Source organism: Staurois parvus, unplaced genomic scaffold (assembly GCF_062004578.1).
Source record: "Staurois parvus isolate SC_StPar_1 unplaced genomic scaffold, SC_StPar_1.0 ptg000449l, whole genome shotgun sequence".
Lineage (NCBI taxonomy): Eukaryota > Metazoa > Chordata > Amphibia > Anura > Ranidae > Staurois > Staurois parvus.
The window spans coordinates 7,369,181-7,386,305 of NW_028318245.1; the positions used below are offsets into that span (position 1 = coordinate 7,369,181).

Genomic DNA, 17,125 nt, shown 5'->3' on the forward strand with positions numbered 1-17,125 from the left:
TGGTACCTAGGAGTTCCTCCTGGCTAATCTGGGTAATATCTAAGATAGTGTTATCTAGGGATACCCCATTATAGCCCTTCTCCAAAAAACGTTCTTTCAAAATATTGGCTTGTATCTGGAAATCTGAGGTGTTAGTACAATTTCTTCTCAGTCTTAGCAATTGTCCTTTAGGGACGTTAGCAAGCCAGCTGGGATGGTGGCAACTATCCAAAGGAATATAACTATTCCGATCGGACGACTTGAAAAACGTTTTGGTGATAATTTTATTATCTACCCTCACCAAGGTGAGGTCTAAAAAACTAACTTCTTCATGACTGAAGTTATAGGTGAGTCTGATATTTTGATTATTGTAATTCAAGGTAGTGAAAAAGTTTTCTAGCGATTGTGTATTCCCATTCCACAACAAGAGAATGTCATCAATATATCTCCTATAGAAGACCAACTCTGGCCAGTCCCTGGAGTATATAATCTCTTCCTCCCAGAAGGACATAAATAAATTGGCGAGACTGGGGGCGAATTTCGCCCCCATAGCCACACCCTTTATTTGTAAATAATATTTGCCATCAAACCACATGTAATTCTTAACCAATGCAAATTCAAGTAATTCTATAATGAAATCAATATGTGTAGAACTAAGAGGGCTCTGCTGTCTTAGGTAGCATTCTGCGGCTCGCATTCCATCTGCATGGTTAATGTTACTGTACAGCGATTCAACATCTGCTGTAACCAATATTGTAGATGGAGTGATGACTGCATCTTTAATGGCATTTAGGACCTGTTTAGTGTCCTTGAGATATGAGGGGGTGTGGACTACCAGTGGCTGAAGATAATGGTCTATATATTGTCCGATCTTGGAGCAAAGGGAATTAATCCCGCTGACAATTGGCCTTCCTGGGGGTCTCAAAGGGTCCTTATGAATCTTAGGTAAGATATAGAGGATTGGTATTTTAGGTGCCTTGGGACAGAGAAAGTCCCTTTCTTTTTTGTTGATGATATCTCTCTCAAAGCCTGTCTTAATGATAGCTTTCAGGGCGTTCTTAAAGGCCGTTGTAGGATTGTAATTGAGGGGAAGGTATGTGGAGGAATCTTTCAAGATATTGTATACTTCCTCCATGTAATCCTGTTTGTTAAGGACTACTATTCCTCCACCTTTATCCGCAGGGCGGATGACCAAGTCATTTTTCTCTAGCAGTGTTTTAGTTGCACGTTTAAGACTTGCATCTGCATATACTTTTTTAATCTGTAATTTCTGTAAGTCTCTTAAGGTTTGATCTCTAAAGAGAGAGGCTTTGAGAGAGATATCATCAACAAAAAAGAAAGGGACTTTCTCTGTCCCAAGGCACCTAAAATACCAATCCTCTATATCTTACCTAAGATTCATAAGGACCCTTTGAGACCCCCAGGAAGGCCAATTGTCAGCGGGATTAATTCCCTTTGCTCCAAGATCGGACAATATATAGACCATTATCTTCAGCCACTGGTAGTCCACACCCCCTCATATCTCAAGGACACTAAACAGGTCCTAAATGCCATTAAAGATGCAGTCATCACTCCATCTACAATATTGGTTACAGCAGATGTTGAATCGCTGTACAGTAACATTAACCATGCAGATGGAATGCGAGCCGCAGAATGCTACCTAAGACAGCAGAGCCCTCTTAGTTCTACACATATTGATTTCATTATAGAATTACTTGAATTTGCAATGGTTAAGAATTACATGTGGTTTGATGGCAAATATTATTTACAAATAAAGGGTGTGGCTATGGGGGCGAAATTCGCCCCCAGTCTCGCCAATTTATTTATGTCCTTCTGGGAGGAAGAGATTATATACTCCAGGGACTGGCCAGAATTGGTCTTCTATAGGAGATATATTGATGACATTCTCTTGTTGTGGAATGGGAATACACAATCGCTAGAAAACTTTTTCACTACCTTGAATTACAATAATCAAAATATCAGACTCACCTATAACTTCAGTCATGAAGAAGTTAGTTTTTTAGACCTCACCTTGGTGAGGGTAGATAATAAAATTATCACCAAAACATTTTTCAAGTCGTCCGATCGGAATAGTTATATTCCTTTGGATAGTTGCCACCATCCCAGCTGGCTTGCTAACGTCCCTAAAGGACAATTGCTAAGACTGAGAAGAAATTGTACTAACACCTCAGATTTCCAGATACAAGCCAATATTTTGAAAGAACGTTTTTTGGAGAAGGGCTATAATGGGGTATCCCTAGATAACACTATCTTAGATATTACCCAGATTAGCCAGGAGGAACTCCTAGGTACCAATTCTAAGAAAATAAATGACATTTTTTGTCCGTTTATCACTACCTTCTCTGTCCAACATAGAGCGGTTAAACATATCATCAAGAAAAATTGGAATATATTAAAATCTGATCCAGTTTTGAATAACATACTTCCTGATACACCTGAAGTAATTTTTCGGAGACCAGCCATTCTTAGAGATAAAATATCTCCTAACATTATTAACCCTCCTGTTAAATCACTCACATTGTTTAATATGAAAGGTTTTTACCCCTGCAATAGGTGCATCGCTTGTAAGTGCAATGGAAGTAGAAAGAAGAAAACCTTTTCCTATAGTTCCAGTCAAACACACAAGACATACGAAATAGATAAATTTATTAGTTGTGACAGCAAATTTGTAGTCTATCTGCTTGAATGCCCGTGCTCCAAACAATATATTGGCCGGACCACCAGGAGGCTTAGAGACCGCCTTCGGGAACACATTGCTAACATCAGAAAAGGATATAAAGACCATTCATTATCTCTACATTACAGACGCTTTCATCATAGGGATCCCACATCACTTAAGTTTGTGGGGATTGACTTAGTCACCCCACATTGGAGGGGTACACACAAAGTGAGAGCAGTTTCCCAGCTGGAGACTAAACACATTTTTGAATTAGGTACTTCCCATCCAGCGGGGCTTAACATAGACCTAGATCTTAACTGCTTTATTGCTAATGGATGACGTAAATTTAAACAATTAATCTCTCCCCTTTTTCCATGTTATAGACGCATGGTTTGACCTTCTCACATGCGTTTCTATCTAAGCATTTTCTACTGATCTTTTAATGACTCTCACATGTGTCATTATTTTCGAGGTTGGTGCAGATTTAGTTCTGCAGTCTTTTTATTTTATTTTAGTTTCACCCTCTGAGAACTTTTTTCTGGCACATAACTTTTATACATATGATGTCTTTTTGAATGTTGACAAATTTTAATTTGCAAAGATATAATGACGCATGTATATACATTTACTGAAATTATACTATCTAATTGGAAATGAGTTCAACACATTGGCGCTATCGCGCCTTTTTTATATATTTTTACATAGATCTGAATCAGATTGTCTTTAAAATGGGTGTATTTCACACCGTTGTTGAACTTGTCTTCATTGACATTCATCTGTCAATTATAGGGCATTCTTGCCCTTCCACCCTGTGTCTTCGGGCTCCATTAAAATGGATGACGGAGCCACGCACATGCGCCTTAGTTATTGCACACTGGCGCATACGTAACCGCGCATGCCTCATTATGCCTATTTATATGCGCCTATTCGCGTCATCACGCCAATGGTTCCATACCTCTGAAGATGTGCGTGCGCACGTAACGCGTAAGGAGGAGCCTGGACGTCGAGACGCTACGCCGCCGGAGCCACGTGGAGGCCCGGCGGCCATTATTCAGAGTGTCAGGGTTAGTTTGTCTTGCTGGCACATCTTTATGATACCTGCCTACTTTGAATTGGATATCATTATTTTAATAAAGCTGCTTTTTATAACCTACTACACTATGGGTGTCCTTCCCTAAAACTCCCTTGAGGAGCTTTTGCTTGCAGAATCTTGATCTTGGAATTCTACACCTAATCGAGAGAAGGAGGATCTGTTGCTGCATCCACAGAGGAGGGATTCACCATTCCTGTAACCGGACCAGCTTTACTCCCCTCTGGATTGAGGATCCATGAGCTCTAGATGCACACTGCGTTTATGTGTCTTACTTCTGGTGAGTGCGTTTTTCAGCCGTTTCCACACGGATCACCAATTCTGAATCCTCATTTGTCACTGGACACATCCATATGACCAAGACTTTTAGTGGACTTTTTATTTGTCTTATTGTCACTACTTTTAGCGCTGCACTATTTTTACGAAATCCCAATACATGTAAATGAATTGGTTTACGTGAAAGTTATAGTGTTTACAAATGGCGGTATACAGTATATACTGGAATTTTTTTTTTATACTAATAATGGCGGTGATCAGCGACTTATGGCGGCGATCAGCGACATATGCATGTAAAGGCATGCAGCCCAATACTTTTGGCAATATAGTGTATTTCCTAGTCAGAAGAAGCACTTGGGACTTTTATTTTTTTTTTTGTGGCAATATTTTTACTTTTGTGTTTGGAAGTTTTCTGTGAAGAACTGAAGGCCTAATATTTTGCACCATTTTGTTTTACTTTTCTCATTTTTTTAGCACTGTATTAGTCTGTTAGATTATCATTTCACACATTAGATGAAGCGTGTGATTTATATTGTGTTGTTTTTCTACATTCTGACACTGTGTGTTTTTTGTGCATCATTTGTTTTGTAGGAAGAAATATGTTGATTTTAACCTTTGCACACGTTGATGGGATTGATATTAGGGCTGTATTTAGGGTTCATTTACCTTGAATTGTTTTATATCGAAGGGTTTTTAATGCAGCAGCTGACCATTATTGGTTTCACATGTTGCGTAAATAAGTATAGAGATGGAAATTATGTATGCACCATGTTTAATTTTTATAAGACATTTAGCATTTGGCTAAATGATTTTACACTTCAGATAACTTCCAATTCACCATTAAACAACTTCTGGTGCAACACGAAATGGGGTCATCCCAGGTGGGTATCCCGCAAATTTCTTCTGTATTTCTACGTCTTCCACTTTAGCTTCCCCTTCGTTTTCTTCGTTTTCATCTTCATCGGCGTCTCTCCTGGGGGAGGACACATTCATCATTGAATGAGACAACATTGATTATTAAATAAAAACTGTATTTCCCTGAGAAAAAAAATGCATATTTATAGGACACCGTGGGGGTTGATTCACTAAAACTGGAGAGCATAAAATCTGGTGCAGCTCTGCATAGAAGCCAATCAGCGTCAGGTTTTTTTTTTTTGTCAAAGCTTAATTGAGCAAGCTAAAGTTAGAAGCTGATTGGCTGCCATATAAAGCCATTAGTAAATCAGCCCCACTGGCCAATGCTGGGACAAGGTCAACTAGCTCCCAGGGCAAAGATGCCTGATTGAAAAAAAAGTTGAATGCAGGATCGTTGCGCTTGTAAGGAAGGAGGCGGAGGAGAGAGGCGGGGGAGAGAAAACACAGCCAGGATCGCCTCCCAGCTCTCTCCTCCTCTCCTTGGCACTCCCAGAGCTGTGCTGAGAAGAGTAGTGATGCCTCTGTCAGTACTCCTGTCAGCTTTGAAAGAGAAGGTAGGTGTCTCCATCGATACCGTAAATCATTGTGCCAAGGGCAACCGCCACTCCAGCCCACCCCTTGTCTGGGCCCTGCCACTGACCACATTAACTTTCTTAGCGAATACCACAGAGTGGTATGCCACAATCTATATTACATTATTGAATAACCAGCAGAAGAATTCTGATGTATTTCATGCTATGGCACAGAGCTTTTCTCATCAGTAAGGCTGGCCATTCATGGGTCGATTTCGATTTTTTTGTTCGCAAAATCAGACCTAAGAATAATCGATCGATTTCCCCTCTGTTAGTGGGATCGATTTTCGTGGTCCCCCCCCCCATTTCTTTTATGGGGCATGTTGGAAAATTTGTGAAAAACTACCAATTTTCGAAACCATTGGTGGCACCATAAGATTACAGAACGAACAACGCTTTAAATTTTCAATCAATAAATCGTTCGGAATTCGACCCATGTATGGCCTGCTAAAGTGGACACAGCTAAAGCTGGCCATACACCAACAGAATTTTGCTCCTATAGAAATTCTGGAAAAATCATTTGGCAGAAACTTTGATCTTGACATTGTTGCATCAGCTGTGTTCAAAACACAGCCACTTGGAAGGAATCCCAGATGTATTAAAAAAAGGTTTCTTTTGCGCATTACAATATGTGCCGTTTTTCCCAAATAAAAATCACGTTCATGGTTAGAATTTCACTCATTCAAGCTAAATTTTTCATTCTGTTCCTTCAAATTTTCTTATCAGTACAGTAGAAATATCGTCAAATTGACTCAACTTTCTAAAAGGAAATCAAATGAACCTTCAAAAAAAAAAAAAAAAGACAATATCTAACAAAATGCTACCAGTGTATGGCCAGCTTAAAAGGAACCATGTAAAGGGAATTCCAAGATCTCCTTATCCTTAATTAATAAGGAACTTTTCTCCACATATGGTGGACTTACCCAAAAACATGGCTCTTCTGGGAAGAAATATTTCAGATGAACTCAGAACACATGGTTGCCCTTCCTAGTTCAGCATGCATTTGTGAACCTCCAGACCTTTCCGAGATTCATTTCAAATTACTTGTTTATGTTTTAATGCAACTTTTTATTTTTATGCATTTTTATGCATAATTTATGCATTTTTATGCATATCAAGCAGTCTTATATCGAGATCCGAGGTCTTGATGAAACTCATCGACCCTTTACGAGTCGATCTCAAGACTACATGAATAGCTTCTTTGGGTGGCTAATTTGCATATACGGTTTTACTTTTTTTTATGTTTTATTACGTTTTACGGAATAAAGTGTAATATTTTATTTTATTTTTTGCATCGTTTGTTTGTATTACACCTTTTATAGGCATACATAAAGTCCCATTTTGTATTTCCCTTTTGTTTATGTTTTTACGGCAGCCAAACAATTTCTAAAGCCTAGAAAACCACCCATTTTTTCTTTGGCTGAAACCAAGTCTAGGGTCAACTTTGTAATGCTGCATGAAAGAATAGAAGGCAGACTGACCGATACAATGAACATATATTTGTGCTGTCCCGGGCCTTGTCTTATCTTGTGGTGGGATTTAGGCTGGACCTTTTGGGCCAATGAATGGTGGCGTGCCTTGAGGTACACTTGCCCTCTTTTCATTCTTACCCTCCCCTGCCTCCCTTTCCCTTTTTCCATTCCTGAAGAAGAGACACAGCGCCTCTAAGTGTAGACTGTAGGACAGTTTTAATGATTAAAAAGGTAAGTTTAACAACTCACATCTTAGTAATGTAAAACAGGGTAAATGTGCAGAGCGCCTATCGCCAGATGATGAAAACCGCATTGGGAGTGATACCGGCCGATCAGCAGGAAGCGCTGGAGGGAGGAGAGGCATTGGTTGTCCACCTTGGTCCCTGCGCATGCTCAGAAACGTATCGCATCCTGATGTCGTCAGACACCAATGCCACTGATCCAGACATACCTGGGAACCTGCCAGGCTTTACCACCAATGCCTGTCCTCCCTCCATTAGGAGTGATACCGTCCGATAAGCAGAAAGCGCTGGAGGGAGGAGAGGCGTTGGTGTTCCAACTTGGTCCCCATGCATGCTCAGAAATGTGTCATATCCTGATGATGTCAGACGCCAATGCCACCGCTCCGGACATACCTGGGAACCTGCCAGGCTTTACCACCAACGCCTCTCCACCCTCCATTGGGAGTGATACCGGCCAATCAGCAGGAAGTGCTGGAGGGAGGCGAGGCGTAGGTGGTCCACATTGGTCCCCGCGCATACTCTGACATCATCAGGATGTGACACATTTCTGAGTATGCGCGGGGACCAATGTGGACCACCTACGCCTCTCCTCCCTCCAGCACTTCCTGCTGATCGGCCGGTATCACTCCCAATGGAGGGTGGAGAGGCGTTGGTGGTAAAGCCTGGCAGGTTCCCAGGTATGTCCGGAGTGGTGGCGTTGGCGTCTGACATCATCAGGATGTGACACATTTCTGACGCCAACGCCACCGCTCCGGACATACCTGGGAACCTGCCAGGCTTTACCACCAACGCCTCTCCTCCCTCCATTGAGAGTGATACTGGCCGATCAGCAGGAAGCGCTGGAGGGAGGAGAGGCGTAGGTGGTCCACATTGGTCCCTGTGCATGCTCAGAAACGCGTCGCATCCTGATGACATCAGACGCCACCACTCCAGACATACCAGAGAACCTGCCAGGCTTTACCACCAACGCCTCTCCTCCCTCCATTGGGAGGGATACCGGCCGATCTGCAGGAAGCGCTGGAGGGAGGAAAGGCATTGGTGGTCCACATTGGTCCCCGCGCATGCTGAAAAAAGTTTGCATCCTAATGATGTCAGACGTCAAAGCGACCACTTCAAACATACCAGGGAACCTTCCAGGCTTAACCACCAATGCCTCTCCTCCCTCCATTGGAAGTGATACAGCCGATCAGAAGGAAGCGCAGGAGGGAGCAGATCGTTGGTGGTAAAGCATTGCAGGTTCCTTGGTATGTCCGGAGCAGTGGCGTTGGCGTTTGTCCCAGTAATATAAATGTGTTTTTAAAGTCAAAGTCATTGATTAGATGGATTGTAACTCCCTGTTTCACTTGAAAATTGAATTCCACACACATGAAAAAGACATACATTAATATCCCTCTGAATATAACCTGGTATCAGCCTCTTATGGTCCCTGTACAAAGAAGCTCAAATCAGGAGACGAGAATAGGGAACTTGTTGGTAGGAGGAGAGAGCAGCATGACAGACAGATGAGCTCTTCAGTCTACTGCTTCTCCTTTCACTGTCCAGTCAGGCTGGGTGAGGGACAAGACCTGCAACTTAACTACAGCTGAGAAATTAGGTCTCCTTGCAAAGGACTGTGCTGTGCTGTAGAGCTGTGCTGTGCCGTAGAGCTGTGCTATGGACCTGAACCACTGAATGACTGCTTTTCAAATTGCACTAAAACCAGAGCTCTCAAGCCGCATTGCACATATGTGAATTGGCACTTAAGCTTTAAAAGTCTATTATTTCATTTAAAAAGTCTTATTTATACTTACTGTTGTTTACCGAGAGACAAGGAGAAGATCCCAAGAAAGACAAGGAGCAACAGGGATTTCTTCAAGGTGAACATCTTTGGGCTCTGTAGATCATTTGGATTCATGGAAAGAAAAAGAGAAAATGGAAAATATGACTCAAAAATAACACGAGACCCCTAATGTTAGCCACACATAAAATGGTTTTTCCATTACTATAAAAGGTCCAATGTTTGTTGGACCAAACCATCCCAAAAGATCACGAAGACCTGGAGCCCATTATGGGCAGGTTGAGTGTTTCTATTGGCATGGATTTGCTTGATGCTTTCCACACCTTACTGGATTTGGTGACCCATGGATAAAACAATGAACAAAGAGTCTTCATCTATCTTGTTCCTCCATTCCACAAAAGGAAGAACACAGAGGATTCTTAGATTCCATTGGAGCTGGTTCCAATCTCCATTGGCTATGGTTTCCATGGCTTTCTATCTTAATTGTCTCACCTGGGCTACCTTTCCACCTTTCACTCAACATTACTAAAGGATGTTAGATTGAATTTATGTTAATGCAGTTTACTAACTGGACTAATGGTTTCTGGATGGTTTGAATGAGAAGAGTCCCCAGATAAGTCCTCATGCACACGGGACGTTTTTACAGCGGCTGTTTTTGGCTTTTGACGTTTTTTTTCTACAGCCAGTAAACTCCCCAGCATGTCATCCTAGGTGTCCATGCACACATAGACTGTAATCAACGTTTTTTGGCAGAGACATTTTTTTGCAGGAAAAAAACAGGACTAGTGGGTTTCTAGAGCAGTTTTTTTAGCTGTAAAAATGCTCTAACGCTGAAAAACGCAATAAAACATGGTAAACCGCCGCAAACTGGCGTTTTTGTAGGTTTTTTTGGACTAAAAAACTTTTTTTTGGTAAAAAAAAAAACACTAAAAAATGCAAACCCGGAAAAATGTGGGAAACGCGGCAAAACGCTAATACTAAAAACCGCCGAAAAACTCACGTTTTTAACGTGATTTTACACAGCTAACGTTACCAGCGTTATTAACCTCCTTAGCGGTGTTCCCGAGTGTAGCTCGGGGTAAAATTTCTATACCAAAAGCGGTAACCCCGAGCTACACTCGGGCTTACCATGCGGCGCTGCTCTGGGGGTCCCTGCAGCACTTACCTTGTCCTTCGCTCCCACGATGTGCAGCGTCCCCGGCCATCTCCTCTGGCCGATGCCGGCATCCAGCTTCTGTGTTCCGGTCCCTGTGACGTCGGGACGTACGGGCGCTGGAACCGGCGGGAAATTTGATGTTTTTAAAAAATGTAATTTTTGCTCTCATTGCTGTTTCAATGCATTTCACATACATTTTGTCCCTATTGCTTTGCCCTGTGCCCTGTCTGCATTTTGAATGTTCTTTCTGCCTGGAAACTGAGAAAAGTCCATGCCGTCCAAAAAGCGTCCCTTTACATCAAAAGCGGTTTTAGAGCAGCGATAGTAAATCAGAACCACTTGCAGAATTGAGTGATAATGATTTGTGATTTGTGGGGAAATTCGTCATCAGACACTGAAAACGATTTTGCGACCTTGCTCAGCGATGTGCGAATTTGCCTCTGTATTTCAAATTTCAGTGTTTTTGGTTTGATTAAATTATTGAATTAAAATTATTATTATATTATTATTTTTTATGATTATTTATTAAATTATAATTTATGATTTCGTGTTTCAAATTTTATCATATCCGGAATGTTTAATAGACTCTTGTTCGGACAGATTTCAGTGAGTTATTCCTAAAAATTACAGCCTACAATAAAAAACTACATATTTCCATGCAAAAAAATGGTACCGCTTTCAGCACAAAAAATTGGAAAGAATCATACCGCCAAGGAGGTTAAAAGGCCCCGTGCGCATGGAGACTAAAATGGCATTTTAATTTGTTACAAGTTTGGAGCAGGGCCCGTTGTCAGTAGGGGGCCCCATGAGATGCCCCTGGTACCTTTTTCATAGGCTTTTTTGAGTTTGGGCAAGGACACAGGGGCCCCATGATCCCCTATTGCCCGGGGGCCCCATGAGTTGTCAGTCCGCCCCTGGTTTGGAGAGAAGGAGACCATTGAGAACATGTGAAAATAATTGATCATTATAAGGAAACTAACTTATGAATGCTAGCTTTCTACTGTACGTTTTCCTAATAAGGGCAAAATATTTAGGAATTACAGTATAGTAAAAGTTTTAACAAATTAGAAAACTTTTTAACAGATTTGTAAAGCGCAAAAAATTCCCATTTAGGACACAAAAATAAAACTTTGTCTGATCCTCTTCATAATGCTTTTTTTAAATAATATTACCATTATGATTGTGAAATCCATACAATAGCTGGATTAATTCTAGGTTGGCCAATGTCGGTATTTTCTGTTTTGAATTTTGTGAATCAAATTGAATTTTCATATTCATTGTTTCAAATATACCACGATGGGAAAAATTATATGAAGAACCTTGCCAGCATTTAGAATTAAAATAAAACAGAGGAGTCATTTATACTTCACCTGAAAGCGGAAGACCGAGGATTATTTCCTTATAAATAAGTATAATAGGATGAATAATATAATAAAGATATTCCAGGATATACTTACCGGGGAGGTCAGTTGGTGCTGAGAATGTAGATAGATGGAAAACGTCAGTGGAGGTCTACTCTACGAAGAACAGGGTTGGCTTATATAATAGAAGAGAAACAAGTTGGGTACAAAAAGTTTTAATCAAAGTCCAAGGTAAAAGTCACATCTTTCTCAGGAACAGATAACTGATATCACATGAATTTACTAATATATTTACCTCCTAGCCTCCAGGTGGGACAAATATCAGCACCCAAGAAGCATTCCAAATATCTCCTGATCTGCTGTTTAGACAGTTTGAGTCGAAAATCAATTCAAGTGGGATTCTGTAATCTGGGAAAAATTCTGCTTTGTCCATCCTGAGCCTGGTCTTCCCAGGCTTAAAGCAGCACACACATACACTGCTGCCTCATGACCTTCCCCCTTGGGCTCCAGCAGCCTTGTATCTCCATTCTGTTGAGTCTGTTGACTGGAGCCTAACTTCCCAAGCCTTGGTGGCCAATCTCAATCTTCACTAGTCCAGTTGCTAGGAATGGGCACAATCCAGGTTGTAAAAGCAACCAATCCAAATCTATTTTTCCACCCGTCTCTCTCTGTGCTTTCCATCACTGCAGGGAAGAGAGCAGCAAGCATCAGGAAGAAACAATCTGCTGAGCTGCTTAAAGGGTTGTCAACTGGGCACCAGACGAGTAATATTTGGGGAAGGTATAACCCAGCAATAGTATAGAGATGATCCTCCTGCGCTACCTTCCTACTCCAAGTGACCCCAAAAACAACCAAACAAAGTGGCCACAGACACCTAACTATATTCCAAATAGTAACAATTAATAAAAGGTAAGAGGCTGCTGCGCTACCAAGTGACTGATATGTGGAAAAATGAATGACATAAACTAGCTAAAAATATATCACTCAGCCAGGTGTAAACATAACATAAATTGGTACGGTGGTGCAAAAAATGCCAAGTGACAGTGCCAGCCGCAGGAAATCGGCTATGAAGTGCTAGTGACACAAGTGAATAAAACAATAACTAATATATACAAAGAGCGACTCAATCCCAAAATTGACGATCAAAACACTTCATAAGCGGGGGCGGACTGACAACTCATGGGGCCCCCGGGCAATAGGAAATCATGGGGCCCCTGTGTCCTTGCCCACACTCAAACCACGCCCAAAAAAGCCTATGAAAGGTACTAGGGGCATCTCATGGGGCCGCCTACTGACCCCGGGCCCTTGGGCAGTGCCCGAGCACCTAAATGGTCAGTCCACCCCTGTTCATAAGTGATAATGCCAGCTGCAAACAAACCGGCTATGAAGTGCTAGCGACACAAGTGAATAAATCAATGGCTGATATATACAAAAAGTGACTCAGTCCCAGAATAATCAATCAAAATGAATGGATAATTGACTCACTCCAAAAACATCAAAAAGTGACTCAGTCCCAAAAAAACAGAAAAGAACTCGGAAAAAAATTCAGTGAATCTTCAGTACATGCCGTGACAGATCCAGTGCTGCAAATATATATGGATAGATCTTTTTTTTTTTTATTGAGTTGCTGCCAAGTGATTGGTTGATTAGCAATTTGTGTTACCAAGAAATTGAACAGGTGGACCTAATAAAGTGGCCGGTGAGTATATATAGAGGTGACTAGAGGATAATGATTTACCATGAGAGTTCCTGGCTAAGATGCACATGAGGTGGTCATAAGACTAACGTGGAGGGTGGTTTTAGGATTGGGGCATCTGTCCCAGATTTTCTACAAGTCTGATCACTATTACCACCACCCAGAAATCTGTCTTCATAGCCATGATATCCCCACCTGATCCTACCAATGTTCTCTGGCCTTCACAAAAAGTGGACCTTTGGTCAAAATAGTTTTTTGGTTTGGTTGACTCGGTTAAGGATTAGAAGCTCTGTCAGATTTTGAGTTCCTGTTGTGGAGATTTACCCATAATTCCTGCCCCAGTAATGCAAACCCGTATTTTGGAAATCAGATGCACCAAAAAGATGGGTTGTATCTCAGTTAGTGTAAATGAACACAATTTACTAGAGTATACCTTAAAAGCCTTCAGTATACCTTTTGTAAAACATCTTATGAGTACTTACTTTTCCTCACACAGAGATAATGAGGAGATCCCAACCACAAAAAAAAGCACACTTAAGGGGTATTGGTTGTGATGCGTGAGAAAAAGTTAAAGAAAGACTTTTCTTTTAATGGCTATACTCTATATCAGGGGTCTCCAAACTTTTTAAACAAAAGGCCAGTTTACTGTCCATCGGGCTTTAGGGGGGCCAAACTGTGGCCAGTGGGAATAGAAAATATCCCTGTATCAGAGGGAGTAAACAATAGCCAATCATTGGTTTTAAAATATATAAAAAAGCGCCACAGAACCAAAAACACAGTGTGAAAATAGCTGCAAAACCTAACCTATAAAAATAGGGTGTATAAAATAATCAAAAAAATATATAGGTTGCACTAAACAAAATGAATAAACTAATCAAAAAAATCAGTGCAGTCAAAAATTAAATGCAATCAAACAAATAAAATATAAATCAATAATTTGTGAAGTCCAACAAAAAAGTCCAAAGTAATACGTGATGAAATAATTGTTGAACCAAATATCACCAAAAGTGTATCCACCACCAAATGAAATGAATAAACTCACCGGAGCGAGATGCTGATCATGTTATAAATCAGCATATAACACTTTCTGCTCTGGAAGCAATGATCAATAATTTGAAGTTGCAACACTGGGAACTTAGTAACTGGTATCCAGGGAGCAATACTCTGCAGGGAATGGATATCATCCAGATCCACTTCAAACCTCAATCACTGAATCCTTAGGATGATCAGACCTCCACTCAAAATACGAGGGAATAAAGACTCATGGTGCAGTACTTCATAAAACTTCCAATTTAATCAAAACACATTGCAATTAAAAAAAGCAGTGTCTTAGCCGACACCAGCATAAACAGCATGTTGAATATTACAGACACGGACCAAGCCTGACTGCGCAAGCGCCGTACCAACGACTCGGGAACGTTCTGATGTCACATCCAAAAGTTCCAAATCATTGGTTTTAACATGAGAAATAGTGCCCCTTGGTTGGAATCAGTGAAAGGAATAGTGTCCCATGGTTTATATAAATTAGTGTAGCGCTTAAAAAATAAAAAATAAAAAATACCATAATTGTTAAACTATAACAAAATTAATAAATGTGACCAGTGCTGTAATCTTCACAGTGCTCTTATGCCACTAATAGCACTTAGACATTAACAAAACCATCAATATCAGAATATAATAATAAATGTGACAAGTGCTGTGGTCTTCTCAGTGCTCTAATACCACTGAGTAAGAAATAAGACCATAAATCATTAATAATTAGTGATAGTGTCACTTAAAACAATAAATAAATCAATAAATAACAGGTGACGGTGCCACTTCAACTTCATTCAATGTCCAATATTCCTATTGACATTCATCTGTTCGAAGTGTTCTTGATAACCATGCATAGTGTGTATAAATAGTGCCACACGTGAACCAACACACTCCTTATCCACTTTGGCTGCAATGCCTGCTCACCTCCTTCCTGCGACCCCAAGGGGCCCACAAGCCTTTAGGATCACCCTGGATCCTCAAGATTCCTGGTATTGGCACCTTCCTGATATTCCTCCTATCAGGTCTCCTCCACTCCTTCACTGCTATGCCTCCCAGGCTCCTCACCACCGATTGTCTGCAAGCTCTCTCTCACAAAGACAGTGAGTGAAAAAACAGATCCTCCATTGTGTAGTATTTCCAATCAATAGGGTTTATTCATAAATCGCAATAACAGGTGACTTACATTCGGTTGTACAGTCTCAGTGCGTTCCTCTCTGGGTAAACTGCAACCTCTGATAGTGACTTCCTGATAACCAGGAAAATGGCGTCCCACACCGGAAATGCGACACTCCGGATACCGGAAGTAGCGTCTACGTATTGCCTACGCGTTACGTCACGTACCTCGTGACTTCTTCTGGGTCCCATGGTTGGTATCAGTGAACGGAATAATTACCCATGGTTGGTATCACTGTAAAGAATGGTGCCCCATGGTTGGTATCAGTGAAAGGAATAGTGCCCTATGGTTGGTATCAGTGAAAGGAATAGTTCCCCATGGTTGGTATCAGTGAAAGGAATAATGCACCATCGTTGGTATCAGTGAAAGGAATAGTGCCACATGGCTGGTATCAGTGGAAGGAATAGTGCCCCATGGTTGGTATGAGTGAAAGGAATAGTTCCCCATTGTTTTTATCAGTGAAAGGAATAATGCACCATGGTTGGTATCAGTGGGAGGAATAGTGCCCCATGGTTGGTATCAGTGAAAGGAATAGTTCCCCATGGTTGTTATCAGTGAAAGGAATAATGCACCATGGTTGGTATCAGTGGAAGGAATAGTGCCCCAGGGTTGATATCAATGGAAGAATATTTCCCCATGGTTGGTATCAGTGGAAGGAATAGTGCCCATGGTTGGTATCAATGGAAGGAATAGTGCCCCATGGTTGGTATCAGTGAAAGGAATAGTGCCACATGGTTGGTATCAGTGGAAGGAATAGTGCCCCTTGGTTGGTATCAGTGGAAGGAATAGTGCCCCATGGTTGGTATCAGTGGAAGGAATAGTGCCCCATGGTTGGTATCAATGTAGAGAATAATGTCCCATGGTTGGTATCAATGTAAGGAATAGTACCCCATGGTTGGAATCAGTGGAAGGAATAGTGCCCCATGGATGGTATCAGTGAAAGGAATAGTTCCCCATGGATGGTATCAGTGAAAGGAATAGTTCCCCATGGATGGTATCAGTGAAAGGAATAGTGCCCCATGGTTGGTATCAGTGAAAGGAATAGTTCCCTATGCTTGTTATCAGTGAAAGGAATAATGCACCATGGCTGGTATCAGTGGAAGGAATAATGCCCCATGGTTGGTATCACTAAAAGGAATAGAGCCCCATGGTTGGTATCAGTGGAAGGAATAGTGCCTCATGGTTGGTATCAGTGGAAGGAATAGTGCCCCATGGTTGGTATCAGTGGGAGGAATAGTGCCCCATGGTTGGTATCAGTGGAAGGAATAGTGCCCCATGGTTGGTATCAGTGGAAGGAATAGTACCCCATGGTTCGTATCAGTGAAAGGAATAGTGCCCCATGGTTGGTATCAGTGGGAGGAATAGTGCCCTATGGTTGGTACCAGTGAAAGAAATAGTGCCACATGGTTGGTATCAGTGAAAGAAATAGTGCCACATGGTTGGTATCAGTGGAAAGAATAGTGCCCAATGGTTGATATCAGTGAAAGGAATAGTGCACCATGGTTGGTATCAATGTAAAGAAAGTGCCCCATGGTTGGTATCAATGTAGAGAATATTGTCCCATGGTTGGTATCAATGTAAAGAATAGTGCCCCATTGTTGGAATCAGTGGAAAGAATAGTGCCCCATGGTTGGTATCAATGGAAGGAATATTACCCCATAGTTGGTATCAGTGGAAGGAATAGTGCCCCATGGTTGTTA

At 41.3% G+C, this 17,125-nt stretch overlaps 1 long non-coding RNA gene across 2 annotated transcripts; it reads right to left on the reverse strand.

Moving 5' to 3' along the window:
- Window positions 1-4,780: 4,780 nt before the first annotated feature.
- Window positions 4,781-15,193, reverse strand: LOC149453521 (uncharacterized). Of its 2 annotated transcripts, XR_016314706.1 has the most exons (4): window positions 15,176-15,193; window positions 11,617-11,695; window positions 9,017-9,099; window positions 4,781-4,998 (listed from the first exon to the last, which is right to left on the reverse strand). It is a non-coding gene; the product is annotated as an uncharacterized LOC149453521 (long non-coding RNA). The 2 variants fall into 2 exon arrangements; XR_016314705.1 differs by lacking the exon at window positions 15,176-15,193 and having other exon boundaries at window positions 11,617-11,712.
- Window positions 15,194-17,125: the final 1,932 nt, after the last annotated feature.